The sequence below is a fragment of the Scyliorhinus canicula genome, chromosome 1 (assembly GCF_902713615.1).
Source record: "Scyliorhinus canicula chromosome 1, sScyCan1.1, whole genome shotgun sequence".
Classification (NCBI taxonomy): Eukaryota; Metazoa; Chordata; class Chondrichthyes; order Carcharhiniformes; family Scyliorhinidae; genus Scyliorhinus; species Scyliorhinus canicula.
The window spans coordinates 301,330,954-301,345,423 of NC_052146.1; the positions used below are offsets into that span (position 1 = coordinate 301,330,954).

The 14,470-nt window shown below is 45.3% G+C and overlaps 1 long non-coding RNA gene across 1 annotated transcript; it reads right to left on the reverse strand.

Annotated features, from left to right (window-relative positions):
* Positions 1–107: 107 nt before the first annotated feature.
* LOC119978190 lies at positions 108–12,675 on the reverse strand. The gene is made up of 3 exons (XR_005463399.1): positions 12,574–12,675; positions 6,221–6,327; positions 108–366 (listed from the first exon to the last, which is right to left on the reverse strand). It is a non-coding gene; the product is annotated as an uncharacterized LOC119978190 (long non-coding RNA).
* Positions 12,676–14,470: the final 1,795 nt, after the last annotated feature.

A 14,470-nucleotide genomic window follows, 5' to 3' on the forward strand; every position in this document is an offset into this window, starting at 1 on the left:
ATCTTTGTGGGAGGAAACCGGAGGAAACCCACGCAGACACGGGGAGAATGTGCAGACTCTGCACAGACAGTGACCTAAGCCGGGAATCGAACCGGGTCCCTGGCCCTGTGAAGTAACAGTGCTAACCACTGTGCCTCCATGCTGCCTGATAAAGAAGATGAGGAAGCCATTCAGCCCATCGTGCCTGTGCTCGTTCTTTGAAGGAGCTATACAATCGATCCCACTCTTCTGTCCTTTACCGATGACCTGCAGATGTCGCCCATTCAGTGTCATCCGATTCCTTTTTGAAAGCTTTTACTGAACCTCCCTCCATCACTTGTTCAGGCAGGGATGGGCGCAAGTTCCATGAAGCAGGGCTCAGGGTCACTGCAAGAGATGGAAGCCATAGGTGAGAGGAGGGATACAACTGCTAGTGAGGAAGACTCCAGTGAAAAAGAACTCACAATTACGAATAATTCAAGCACAGAAACAGTGCAATGGGGAAATGGGAAGGTACTGCTTCCCATTCTCCCATTGCACAATGATGGGCAATTGTATTTAACTTAAATTGAACTTTTTATGCATCTGGGAATACAATCTTCCTATTCACGTGATGCGCGGTGACGTCAACAGAGAGTTTGCGTGGCCCTTGGGCAGGTCACCATCTTTGATTGTGTGAGCAACACCTTTAATAAAGGAAGACTTCCTTACGTTGAAGTGAGTGGAGTCAGGCCTGCAGGGATCACATGTGGCGAAGCTGCATAGGCTGTGGGGAACAGGCATTTCAAAGTCTGCCAACTCTGCACGGTAGCACAGTGGTTAGCACTGTTGCATCACAGCACCAGGGTCCCAGGTTCGATTCTCAGCTTGGGTCACTATCTGTGTGGAGTTTGCACGTTCTCCCCGTGTCTGCGTGGGTTTCCTCCGGGTGCTCCGGTTTCCTCCCACAAATGCCAAATGTCATGTTTGTTAGGTGGATTGGACATTCTGAATTCTCCCTCAGTGTACCCAAACAGTCGCCGGAATGTGATGACTAGGGGATTTCCACAGTAACTTCATTGCAGTGTTAATGTAAGCCTACTTGTGACAATAAAGCCGACCAATGTCACATGTAGGCAGAGTACTTATTGACCAGGATCTGACATCTGAATTTGCTGAGAGAACGGCTCAAAAGAATCCAGGGCAGTAAAGAGCAGTGCTAGTGTTAGCCCTGTACAGAGTTCCAGAGCCCCTGGTTAACAGCCCACAAAGAAGAAAGTTAACTCGGGAACAAAGCAGTATAAAGATGATTTTGTGAGGTATGGTTTGGTCAATGGTGCCAATGCAAATAAGGATGCAAAGCTCACATATGCTATATAGAAGGAAGTGCTGGAAAATGAGAGAAGAAATTTCAGAATTTGAAAGAGAAGTGGTGGGTGAAAAATTCCTTTTGAGGTTGAGACCCCAGAGTCAGTTATTAACATACAGCTTGGGTTAGTACTGCGGTTTCATGGTGCCTAGGTCCCAGGTTGGTTCCCGGCTCTGGGTCACTGTCTGTGTGGAGTTTGCACATTCTCCCCGTGTTTGTGTGGGTTTCGCCCCACATCCCCCCAACAATGTGCAAGCTAGGTGGATTGACCACGCTAAATTTCCCCTTAATTGGAAAAAATGAACTGGGTACTCTACATTTATAAAATTTTAAAAAAATTAGCGTTTTCATGTGAGAGTAGCTTTAAGAAATGGATGTTTATAAATGGGTGTGTGTATAAGTATGTGTAGCGAGAGTACCTTTAAGAAATGAGTGTTTATTACAGCAGTGATGTCAGAGAGTGGTTGGAGCTGGGCTGTCTGCCAACTTTTTACTTTTGTTTTAGGCTGTTTTCTGCAGGGTGTGTTTTAGTTTCGTTTTCAGAGCTGGATAGCTGCAGTCACAGCCAGAAGGTGTATTTGAATCTCTCTGTAATCTAAAGACTGTAAATCGATCCTGGTGATTTAAAACTAATAACAGTAGTGACTTTAACCTGATGTGCTTCAGGTAAAAGGTGTTATAAGGCTTATGGATGTCAAAAGACAAGCTTAAAGGATTGCTTTGTGTTGTATTCTTTGGGGGTTGTATTTGAATTAATGGTTGCTAAGATGTTCACTGTATGTTTTAAAAATGTTAACTTGAGTTCATAGAATAAACATTGTTTTGCTTTAAAACATACTTTTCCAATTCTGCTCTACCACACCTGTAGAGTGGGCCATGTGCTCCCCATACCACAATCTAGTAAAATTTGTGGGTCAGGTGAACTCCATGACACACTTTGGGATTCTCTAAACGCTGGCCCATAACAACGTACACCTGACTTCAAACAAAAAGACTACCTGACCTGTGACATCACATTACAAAGACGGCAAAAGCCAATGAGGCTATCAGCATTCTGGAATAGCATCTCCCAGGAGTATCCAGTGCTGAGTAAAACAAGCATTTTGTTGTTATTGCCCTTCATGATGACAGATATAGGTTGGCTACGGATACAGATTGAGAGGTGGTAGATTTAGAACTGAGATGAGGAGGAACCACTTCTCGCAGAGTGTGTTAAATGTGTGGAACTCGCTGCCTCATAGTGCTGCGGAATTTGAGTCATTAAATGATTCAAAAAGGAGATAGATATAATTCTGATAAAAAACGGGTCAAAGGGATATGAGTGACAGGATATGGGGAAGTGGATTTGAGAACATGACGAGATCAGTCATGATCTGATTGAATAGTGGAGCGGGCTCAAAGGGCTGAATTTCCCACTTCTGTTCCTAAGTCCTATGTTCCAATGTTCCTCTGCACATGCAAGGCTGGATTTTCCATTCTCACAAAGATGAAGGTGGCACAAAAGAACCGGCTGAACTCTGTGCCTGATATGCGCCTTGCCCTCTCCTCCGAGGAGTGAGATAATGAGGACCAAGCAGACTCCCCTTTTGCATGAAAGGTAAGTGAATTTTATCACGTGGGTCACAAAGTTCAACCAGCATGGGTACCGACAGTTGGCCAGTTGACAAAAGTGGGTCCCGGAAAGACAGTTTGCAAAACAATGCCATATGCCATCAGGCCTAAAGCTGAAGAACCAGAAAGGTTAATATGGGCAGGAGTCATTGAATATGTTGCTACAAGTAATTGGGTGACACCAATTGTTCCTGTATCAAAATGGGATGACTCGATGAGAATTTGTAGAGCTTTTAAAACTACTATTAACCCAGTTTTGTGCGTAGATCATTGTGCATTGACGTTGATTGAAAACATGTTTGCTGGACTTTCTGGAGGACAGAAATTTAGTAAAATTGATCTTCCACAGGCATATCTGAAGATAAATTTGGCTGCCTTAAGAAAGTCCCTATTCACCATTGTAATGCACAAAAGTGCGTTTCAGTACAGAAGACTTCCTTTTGGAATACATCTGTGCCTGCTCTTTTCAAAGATCCATGGATCAAATTCTAAGTGGGCTGAATGGAGTGCGATGTTATTTAGATGACGTACTCATCACCGCTTCGAGTGAGAATTTGGAAGCTAACCTGAAGTGGTTACAGAGCCACAAGCTGAGCGTTGAAAAAGAAAAGTGTGAATTTTCAGGCCATCCATAAATGACCTTGGTCATATCATCGACAAAGATGGTTTGCACAAAGAGCTGAAGAAAATGTCAGCCATCTTAGAAGCACCACGTCCTCAAAATACGGCACATTTAAAGTCGCTTTTAGGGCTGATCAATAATTATGGCAAATTTGTGTCGAATTTAGCAACACGATTGAAGCCTTTACATATTTACATGGCACTGGTCAGAAGAATGTGAATATGCATACAATAAAGTGAAAGAAACCTTACAGAAGCTTTGAGCATCATTTTTGGTAAAGATGATCTTTTTGAGTGTCAGTTTACCCTTTTGATCATCAATCCTCGACGACAATCTTTGGGTCGTGTGAAGGTGTACCTTCTTTGGCAGATAGTAGATTGCAAAGTTGGTCATTGATAGTGTCGGCACACACTTATGATATCCAGTATCGCAAATCTGGGTAGCATGCAAATTCTGATGCTTTATCACAATTGCCGTTACAAATCAAGCAAGACTGAAGAAAATGTTGTCAATATTTTGTATTTCTCGCTTGTCGATAGTGTACATGTGACTTAATCTCAAATTCAAAGATACAGAGTCATACAGCACAGAAACAGGTCCTTCGGCCCATCATGTTTATGCCCACCATCAAATACCAATCAATACTAATCCCATTTACCACTTCGTAAAGTCATTGAATATGTTGCTACAAGTAATTGGGTGACACCAATTGTTCCTGTATCAAAATGGGATGACTCGATGAGAATTTGTAGAGCTTTTAAAACTACTATTAACCCAGTTTTGTGCGTAGATCATTGTGCATTGACGTTGATTGAAAACATGTTTGCTGGACTTTCTGGAGGATTGAAGTGCTTGTCCAGACGCTCTCAGGCAGCATATTCCATATTTCCACCACCTTCTGGGTGAAAAAATGTTTCCTCAGGCCCCCTCTAAACCATGTACTCTTCACCTTAAACCTATGCCCTCTGGTCTTAAACACCTGTGCTGTGGGGCAAAGATTCTAATGATCTACTCTATCTATGCCTCTCATAACTTTGTATACCTCTATCAGATTCCCCCTTCAGCCTCCTCTGCTTCAGGGGAAACAAACCCAGCTTATCCAGCCTCTCCTCATCGCTGAAATGTTCCATCCCAGGTAACATCCTGGGGGTCCAGTGATGGGAAAGGTGATTGACTTGGTCCAAAAAGGAACACTGTCATTCATGGGGAAAATCCAGACCTCAAGGGCTACATCACCCAAAAACTTGGGTTGACAGTACAAATGGAGTTCCATTGTGGGGAATCCATGTGATTATTCCTCAGTGCTTGCGTAGTAGAGTCCTTGACCAACTGCATGAGGGACATCCTGGTCTGGTGAGGATGAAGGAATTGGCATGCAGATATTTTGGCGGCCAGGATTAGATGCTCAAATTGAAGAGAAAGTTGGGCAATGCCAATTTTGTGCAAAACCAACAAACACTTCACTATTACAATCATAACATCCATGGGAATGGCCGGCTTGGGCATGGCAGAGAATACGTATCGATTATGCTGGTCCACTGGAGGATCACATGTTCTTAGTAATTGTGGACGCGTACTGAAAATGGCCAGAAGTCGCGATAAAGAAGTCAACGCCGAATGAGGAACTAGACAAAATATTCAGAAGATTTGGAAACCGGGGCAGATTGTCAGTGATGATGTTTACTTTGAAGGAGTTTGAGGACTACTTGAAAGGGAACAGTATACACCATATCAAATCAGCTCCATATCATCCAGCAATTAATGTATTGGCCGTAAGTTCTAAGCATTCATTAAGGCATTCTATCAAAGCATCAAAGGACCAGGGTATATTACCAAGAAGATGAAACAAATTTCTAATATCTTATCGGAACACTGTATACACTACCACGCAGTAGTCAAAAGGAAACTACGAAAGCAGTTTGATTTGTTAACTCCACCTGATATTTCAGAGAATGTCAAATGGGTACCAGTTATGATCCGAGTGAAGACAGGTTCAGTATCATACACTGTACAGACGGATGATGAAAGAGTTTGGCAACGTCACGCTGATCAGTTACTTGCTGTATGAAGAGAAGCATCTCAGGAGGCTTCACCTTCAGAAGATCTGGAGAGCTATGCTTTGGACCAGAGACCAGCGATAGTGACAAGTTCAGATTCTATTTCTGAATAGCTTCCAATGCCTATAGTGACAAATACTGAAATGATTACTCAAGAAATGCCATCGACAGAATGGAATGAGGACACGTCTGAGGTCGAAAGTAGCCAAGTTCAAGAATGCCGAATTCTGCCAAAAAGCAAAAGACGTTCACCATAGAGACTATCTTATTGAATTGTGTATATATACATATATAGAAATAGATCAGGGGATGTGTTGTATTAATGTTAATTGCTAATGAAGTAAAAGGCGAGGGTTGTTGCGTATCTGGGAACATATTCTTACTGGTTCTGCACCACGTGATATGTAGAGACATAACCAGAATGTTTGCGAGGGCTTTTGAGCAGATCACCATCGTGATCGTATGAGCAACGCCCTTAATAAACCTCTCGTCGTGTTTTACAAGAATCAAGAGTGTGGGCACCTCCAGACCTTCGCTCTTTGTGGTAACATTCACGATAGATTCCATAAAGCATTTGCTGAATTGGCTGTTATTTGTACTTACTGTGTACGTAATTGTCAATCTTCAAGAGCTGGTGGACATGACTGTTCTCTGCTCAGATACTGAGTGACTGGCTTAGATTTCCTAGTTTTGCTTCAGATTTGCGGAACCTGCAAGGAAATATAACAGAGCTACCATGGTCGTGAGATCAAGCAAACCACAATCACCCATCATTATCTGTCTGCTCCCAAGGTGAAAATTATCCCCAATGTTTTGATTGCTTTGAAAAAGAGGAACATTGAAAAATATGGGAAAGTAATATCCAAAGGTGTCACCTTCCAGTTCCTGGCTAAGATATGGTATGTACAGGCAATAGGGGAACACACATGAACATAAAATCCCCAAACCACTTCTGGCAGTAGCCTTCACATCCACACTTTTGACAATACCCTAACATTGTTACTGGAGTGCTTGAAATATGATTCACCTGGGGAAGGGAACATTCAAAAAATAATTTGAAATAGATGATCAAGGAGATTGAAAGGGGTTTGTTTGGTCAATTCCTAGCAGAGAAATCTTAAAGTACTCCACTTCAAATGCGGCTTCAATGATGCACTGGGGAAGGCAAGTAGCCAGAGAGAGTTATAGAATTGTAAATCAGAATCGTAGGACACTGGCAGCATGGACTCATTTGTCTTAACAACTGTGCACCAAAACAGGTCTTCACATGAGTCACCATGTCTCATTCTATTCTGTTGCTCCCTCCCCATTTCCATCAATATCTCCTTTTCAATGAATTTGTTGCCTCTGTTGCAATGACTAATTATGGCAGAGAAGTCCATATGCTAACCACCCTCTGAGTAATTCACTCGCACCTCATAGTAAATATTTTCAGAAGATTATCTTAGGTTTGTCCCATCTTGGGGCTGCCTCACCGACCAGTTGACCCGGGACTGGGTCAGAGAATCCCCGGGTGGAAGCACGAATCCCGCCCCGCTGCCCGGACGCAGGCTGCCGTATTCTCCGGCGCCGTCTTTCGGGCGGTGGCGGGATTCCTGCCACGCCGGTCGGGGGCCGTTGATAGCAGCCGTGGCCTGGCCCGCGATCGGGGCCCACCGATCTGTGGGCGGGCTTGTTCCGTGGGGGGGCTTCTTCCTTCCGTGCCGGGCCCTTGTAGGGCTCCGCCATATTGCCCGGGGGCCGGTGCGGAGAAGAGAACCCCCCCACACATGCGCGAAAATATGCCGGCCGGCCGTTCCGCGCATGCGTGAACTCGCGCTGGCCCTTCGGCGCCGGCTGGAGCGGCGGCAACCCCTCTGCCATCCACCTAGCCCCCGAAAATGCGGAAAGTCCGCACTTTTGGGGGGTGTTGACGCTGGAGTGGTTGGCACTGGTTTACCCGCCGGCGTGGGGACTTAGACCCCAGAAGGGAGAATCCTGCCCAAGATCTCACCAAGGGCGTGATCCTTTGCCCAAAGTCCTCCACTGGACATCCCACCTTGGCTCCAATAAATAGAAAAACCCAAAGCTATACGACGCTGTGTAAAAAATTGTTCCTGTACGTAAATACAAATGTAACAAGAACCTGGGAGTTGCAGGCGCAGAATATTCTAGCCCTGGTAGAATATGTAACATTTCCAATTCCTGTTAGTTGAATGCTGGAAGATCCATCAAAGTTAACGGCAGTACAAAGAACAAAGAAAAGTACAGCACAGGAACAGGCCCTTCGGCCCTCCAAACCTGTGCCGACCATGCTGCCCATCTAAACTAAAATCTTCTGCATTCCAAAGTCCGTATCCCTCTATTCCCATCCTATTCATGTATTTGTCAAGATGCTCCTTAACCGTCACTATCGTCCCTGCTTCCACCACCTCCTACGGCAGCGAGTTCCAGGCACCTACTACCCTTTATGTAAAAAACATGCCTCGTACATCTCCTCTGAACCTTGCCCCTTGCACCTTAAACCTATGCCCCCTAGTAATTGACCCCTCTACCCCGGGAAAAAGCCTCTGACTATCCACTCTGTCTATGCCCCTCATAATTTTGTAGACCTCTATCAGATCGCCCCTCAACCTCCATCGTTCCAGTGAGAACAAACTGAGTTAATTCAACCTCTCCTCATAGCTAATGCCCTCCATGCCAGACAACATCCTGGTAAATCTCTTCTGCGCCCTCTCTAAAGCCTCCACATCCTTCTGGTAGTGTGGCGACCAGAATTGAACACTATACTCCAAGTGTGGCCTAACTAAGGTTCTATACAGCTGCAACATGACTTGCCAATTTTTATACTCAATGCCCCGGCCAATGAAGGCAAGCATACATTATGCCTTCTTGACTACCTTCTCCCCTTGTGTTGACCTTTCAATGACCTGTGGACCTGTACACCAAGATCTCTATGACTGTCAATACTCTTGAGGGTTCTACCATTCACTGCATATTCGCTACCTACATTAGACCTTCCAAAATGCATTACCTCACATTTGTCCGGATTAAACTCCATCTGCCATCTCTCCGCCCAAGTCTCCAAACGATCTAAATCCTGCTGTATCCTCTGACAGTCCTCATCGCTATCCGCAATTCCACCAACCTTTGTGTCGTCTGCAAACGTACTAATCAGACCAGTTACGTTTTCCTCCAAATCATTTATATATGCTACTAAGTGGGAGAAGAGGGAGGTCTATGGAAGATTTACAGTTTGCTTTGCATAGGTAATGGTGCTTTGAGATAACAGAGTGATTCCAGACTCTGAGCAATTCCAGACTTGAGAATCACATGTGCTACCTGCAAAACCTCCTTTCTATATTCCACTGATGATATAGCTTGATGAACCTCTTCCCATTTCTCATCTGCTTGAATATGTGAAGGTCTCAGCTTTCTCAATAATACATTATTCGATAACACCCTAGTATACAGTCAGATTCTATTTCTGTATATGCTTTCTGATACAACTGCTTTATCTCTGAATGCTTCTTTTATAATTATACCAACTTTCCTGAACTAAAGTATCAGCTTTATCCTCCACCTGCTCTTGTTCTCTATCAACAATCTGGTAAAAGATTGTTTTGATAACTTAACCTCAGCCTCCCTATTTTTACTCCTGAAATTACATAAGAACGTAAGAACTAGGAACAGGAGTAGGCCATCTGTCCCTCGAGCCTGCTCTGCCATTCAATGAGATCATGGCTGATCTTTCATGGACTCAGCTCCACTTTCCGGCCCGAACACCATAACCCTTAATCCCTTTATTCTTCAAAAAACTATCTATCTTTATCTTAAAAATATTTAATGAAGGAGCCTCAACTGCTTCACTGGGCAAGGAATTCCATAGATTCACAACCCTTTGGGTGAAGAAGTTCCTCCTAAACTCAGTCCTAAATCTACTGCCTCTTATTTTGAGTTCTGCTTTCATCCGCCAGTGGAAACAACCTGCCCACATCTATCCTATCTATTCTCTTCATAATTTTATATGTTTCTATAAGATCCCCCCCCCCCCCGCATTCTTCTAAATTCCAATGAGTACAGTCCCAGTCTACTCAACCTCTCCTCGTAATCCAATCCCCTCAACTCTGGGATTAACCTAGTGAATCTCCTCTGCACACCCTCCAGTGCCAGTACGTCCTTTCTCAGGTAAGGAGACCAAAACTGAACACAATACTCCAGGTGTGGCCTCACTAACACCTTATACAATTGCAGCATAACCTCCCTAGTCTTAAACTCCATCCCTCCAGCAATGAAGGAATAAGCTCCATTTGCCTTCTTAATCACCTGTTGCACCTGTAAACCAACTTTTTGTGACTCATTTCCCCTGTCTCAACCCATGGCTTTATGATCTTGATACCACACAATCTGGGAATACCCCAGGTTATGCTTCTTCCAATGTCTCAGTTATTTGACCTTCCATCGGCTTTTCATGCACAGTAGGCATCACTCCCACCTGTTATCCCGCTATATCATTACCTTGGATAAACTACCTGTGAAAAAGGTAATTTCTCTATTACTCATACCACAATTTAACCATTTTACACTGGACTCTCTAACCTTACCTTACATAATGGAATATTACTCATTGCACCATTAATCCCACGTATCATCATCTTTTCTCACAATGCTCCTTCTGAATTACATATCCCCTTATCTTTCACCATTAAAGATTGACTTGCTTCTGTATCCCTTAAGTTTTCAACATCCTTATGTGCTCTACCTTGTACACCCTCACGAATAAAATCTTTAATAAGATCTGACAGCTGCTTATCAACCAACCTCTGAACAGGCTGTACGCACATTTTCAATTCTTCAGCTGTCACTTCAATAAACCCCACTGTCTTATCTTGTTTTAAACAATATTTTTATTGAACTTTTAATATATATCAAAGGAGCAGAAATTACACAGTACAACAATACCAACACATATATCAGAAAAAAAACAAGCAACAGCAGTAACATGAACCTGGCGTGGTGGCACAGTGGTTAGCACTGCTGCCTCACAGCTCCTGGGATCCGGGTTCAATTCCAGCCTTGGGTGACTGTCTGTGTGGAGTTTGCAGTTCTTAAGTAAAGGAGAATACTTTAACATACTTCCTAAGCCTGCCACTATATTCCAATTAAGCAAAACCAATATATTTCAAATGTCAGTCATGAATAAAGTTAACAAACAGGTTTCTACTTGCTATTCTCTGTACAGAATTTATGGGAAAGAACCCATATGGGCAGCACGGTAGCATTGTGGATAGCACAATCGCTTCACAGCTCCAGGGTCCCAGGTTCTATTCCCGGCTTGGGTCACTGCCTGTGCGGAGTCTGCACATTCTCCCCATGTGTGCGTGGGTTTCCTCCGGGTGCTCTGCTTTCCTCCCACAGTCCAAAGATGTGCAGGTTAGGTGGATTGGCCATGATAAATTTCCCCCAATGTCCAAAATTGCCCTTAGTGTTTTGTGGGGTTACTGGGTTATGGGGGTAGGGTGGAGGTGTTGACCTCGGGTAGGGTGCTCTTTCCAAGAGCCGGTGCAGACTCGATGGGCCGAGTGGCCTCCTTCTGCACTGTAAATTCTATGAAATCTTTCATGACCAAATTGAAATACCTCTGTTCAGATGAGTTCTAGGACCAACTTACTTTTCAGACAGACCTAGTTCCTCCCATAACTACATCACCTGTACACAATGCATAATGCATTCTTTTGTCTCAATACAATATGTCCCTTGTCTTGTTTTGCCAGGACCAAGCACAATACTGCTCATAAAATATATACACCACAGGGTTTCTTCAAGTGTCAACGATATTCCACTAGCTAGCGATCTGCAAACAAGTAAATGGTTTTCAAATGGTGACCTCACTTATATGGCCCCTTAATCGCAGCTACAGCAGTCACACTGCCTGTATGCATGTTAGCCTAGGTTTTGGTAACATGACTGCAAAAAATATAAAATATGACCATGTCTTACATCTATCACACAATAGGCAATAAATTATACTTCCTGTTAGCCCTCGTCATCAATATGTCATGATATTGAACTCTTAAAGTAACCTTGTTGCAGCTAGGAACAGACATGAATACACAACAACCACCACCTTCCCACGGGCAATTAGGGATTGACAACAAATCCTGGCCTTACGAGAGACACTCAAATACCAGGGACAAATTTTGAAAACCTGATGACGCGTGAGCGTTGCTGTTTGCGGTCCTCAGGGAACCGAGGATGCATTGAAACCTCAGCCCCTCCATACCCAGGCTGCAAAGCATTTATTAGGGATCTGATGTTCCCTTTCGCTGCTTGACTACCTCCCCGCCAGCAGTCGGCACGCCAATTCCATCTCTAGTTAAACACCCCTCCTTGTTTTGACTCACGCCAGCAGCCTCATGGGAAGAGGAGGAGGCCATTCAACACGTCAGCCATTCAAGTAGATCATGGTTGCTCCGCACCTTCACTCCATTTATCCACCTTGGGCCCATAACCCCCAATGCTCTTGCCGAACACAAATGTGCTCCAGACCAGTCTCCAACTGCCAGTACATCTCGAGAGTGCGGTAGACTGGCGTCACCCCTTTCATAGAATCATAGAATTTACAGTGCAGAAGGAGGCCATGCAGCCCATTGAGTCCGTACTGGCCCTTGGAAAGAGCACCCGACCCAAGCCCACATCTCCACCCCATCCCCGTAACCCAGTAACCCCACCTAACCTTTTAGACACTAAGGGGCAATTTATCATGGGCAGTCCACCTAACCTGCCCATCGTTGGACTGTGGGAGGAAACCGGAGCACCCGGAGGAAACCCACGCAGACACGGGGAGAACGTGCAGACTCCGCACAGACAGTGACCCAAGCCGGGAATCGAACCTGGGACCCTGGAGCTGTGAAGCAACTGTGCTAACCGCTGTGCGACTTTAATTCTCAGGAATTAGCCAGTATTCGTAGAGAGACCTCACGTGCCACGCGCTCCAGTTGTGCAGTGACTTCCATTTTCCGAAAGTTTCTTAAAACTCCCCATCTCATCAGGTCACAAAACGGAAAACAACATGGAGGGGCGTATTCAAGGAGACTTAAAGCACTTCTCAGCACTAGCAGGCTCGTTGACATTAAAATGGCAGGTCTGAATAATGAGACACGTAATCTCTTTTCGAAACACTGTCAATTCCGACTTGCATCAGGGGCTTGCTGGCAACCTGCGCTGTTAAAATAGTCTGTGAGTGCCACCCGGTGGCAGTGCACCAACACTGCACACAAACATTCGTCGTAGAATAAATTCTCAGGGCACAGAAGGGAAATATTCAGCCCTTGTGCCTGTGCCAGCTCTTTGGAAAGCTATCCAATTTGCCCCACTCCCCGGTATTCTCCCTGTAGCCTTGCAAATTAATTTCCTTTTGAAACAGGGACGCGGAATTTTAGTAATAGATGGTGGGGTAAAAGTGCACAGAGCCTTGGTTAGATCGCTGTGCACAGTCAGTGTGCTCTACCAAGAATACAGAGGGACCTGAGAACAAACAACCAGATTCACAAGGACGATACCAGAACTGAAGAGCATCTATTTATGAGGTTAGGGTAACAGAATGAGGCTCATTTCTCGGTCAACGAGAAGGTTGAGGCATTTCTGATAGAGGTCCTTTAATGGCAAAAAGGTAAATTCGGAGAAGATTTTGAGGAAGACCCAAAACTAAAGCCAGTCAGAGGGATTACTCCAGCCATTCCCCCGGTGGGGTCTACTGGTCCCAACGACGCCGACACCGCCCAACGCCCCCCCCCCCCCCCCCCGCGGTTCCCCGGCGTCAGAGTGTGAACAATGGGAAACCCTCTGGCCAATGGAAGGCCCATCTCCACCACCGCAGAACACGCCGGGAGTGGGTGGTGTGGGGGGGGGGGGGGGGGGGGGGAGAGATATCCCGCCCCATAGATGTAGGGCAATCACTGGTAAATCCAATCGGGATTTCAGGATAAACCTTCTTAACCCAGAGATCGGTGAGAATGTGGAACACCACGCCACAAGGAATTTAATATATTTTATCCCAAAACATTTATCAAATTCTCACATACAAAGACTGAGCTATATTGTACAGACAGCCGGCCCCTTTTATTTTAACAAAGTAACAGCAACAACCCTAAATACCCTATCCCCCCTCAGCCCACTATCCTCCCCCCCCTTATTCACTCCCCCCTTCCCCCCCGAACCTTCCCGCCCCCATCCTCCTAACTGCTGGCCACGAACAGGTCCTCAAAGGAAGCGATGAGCAGCACCCTCCTGGAATTGAACCTTTCTTCCGGCCCCCTCAGGGAATATTTAATATTTTCCAATCGCAGGGATTCTGCCAAGTCACTCAACCATGCCGAGGCCCTGGGTGGCACCGCCCACCTCTACCCAAGCAGGACCCGCCTCCAAGCCACCAAGGAGGCAAAGGCTCCTCCCCCTGAAGGAGCTCCGGGGAGTCCCCAAAGATTGCCCCCAGCTCACATGGATCTAGTTTGACCCCAACGATCTCCGACATGATCTCAAAAAATGAGACCCAGAAACCAACTAACTTGGGGCAGGGCCAGAACATGTGTCGGTGATTCACAGCCCCCCCTGAACAAGACTCACACCTGTCCTCCACCCCAGGGAGGAACCCACTCGTACATATCTTAGTTAAGTGCACTCTATGTACTACTTTAAATTGTATCAGGCTCAACCTCGCAGGAGGAGGTCAAGTTCACTATGCAGGATCTCACTCCGCAACCCTTCCCCTAGAGCCAGGCCCAGCTCTAATTCCCACTTCCCCCCTCAACTCTTCTAGTGATGGTTTCCCCATCTCCAGCAAACACTCATATGTATCGGAGATCTTCCCTTAAC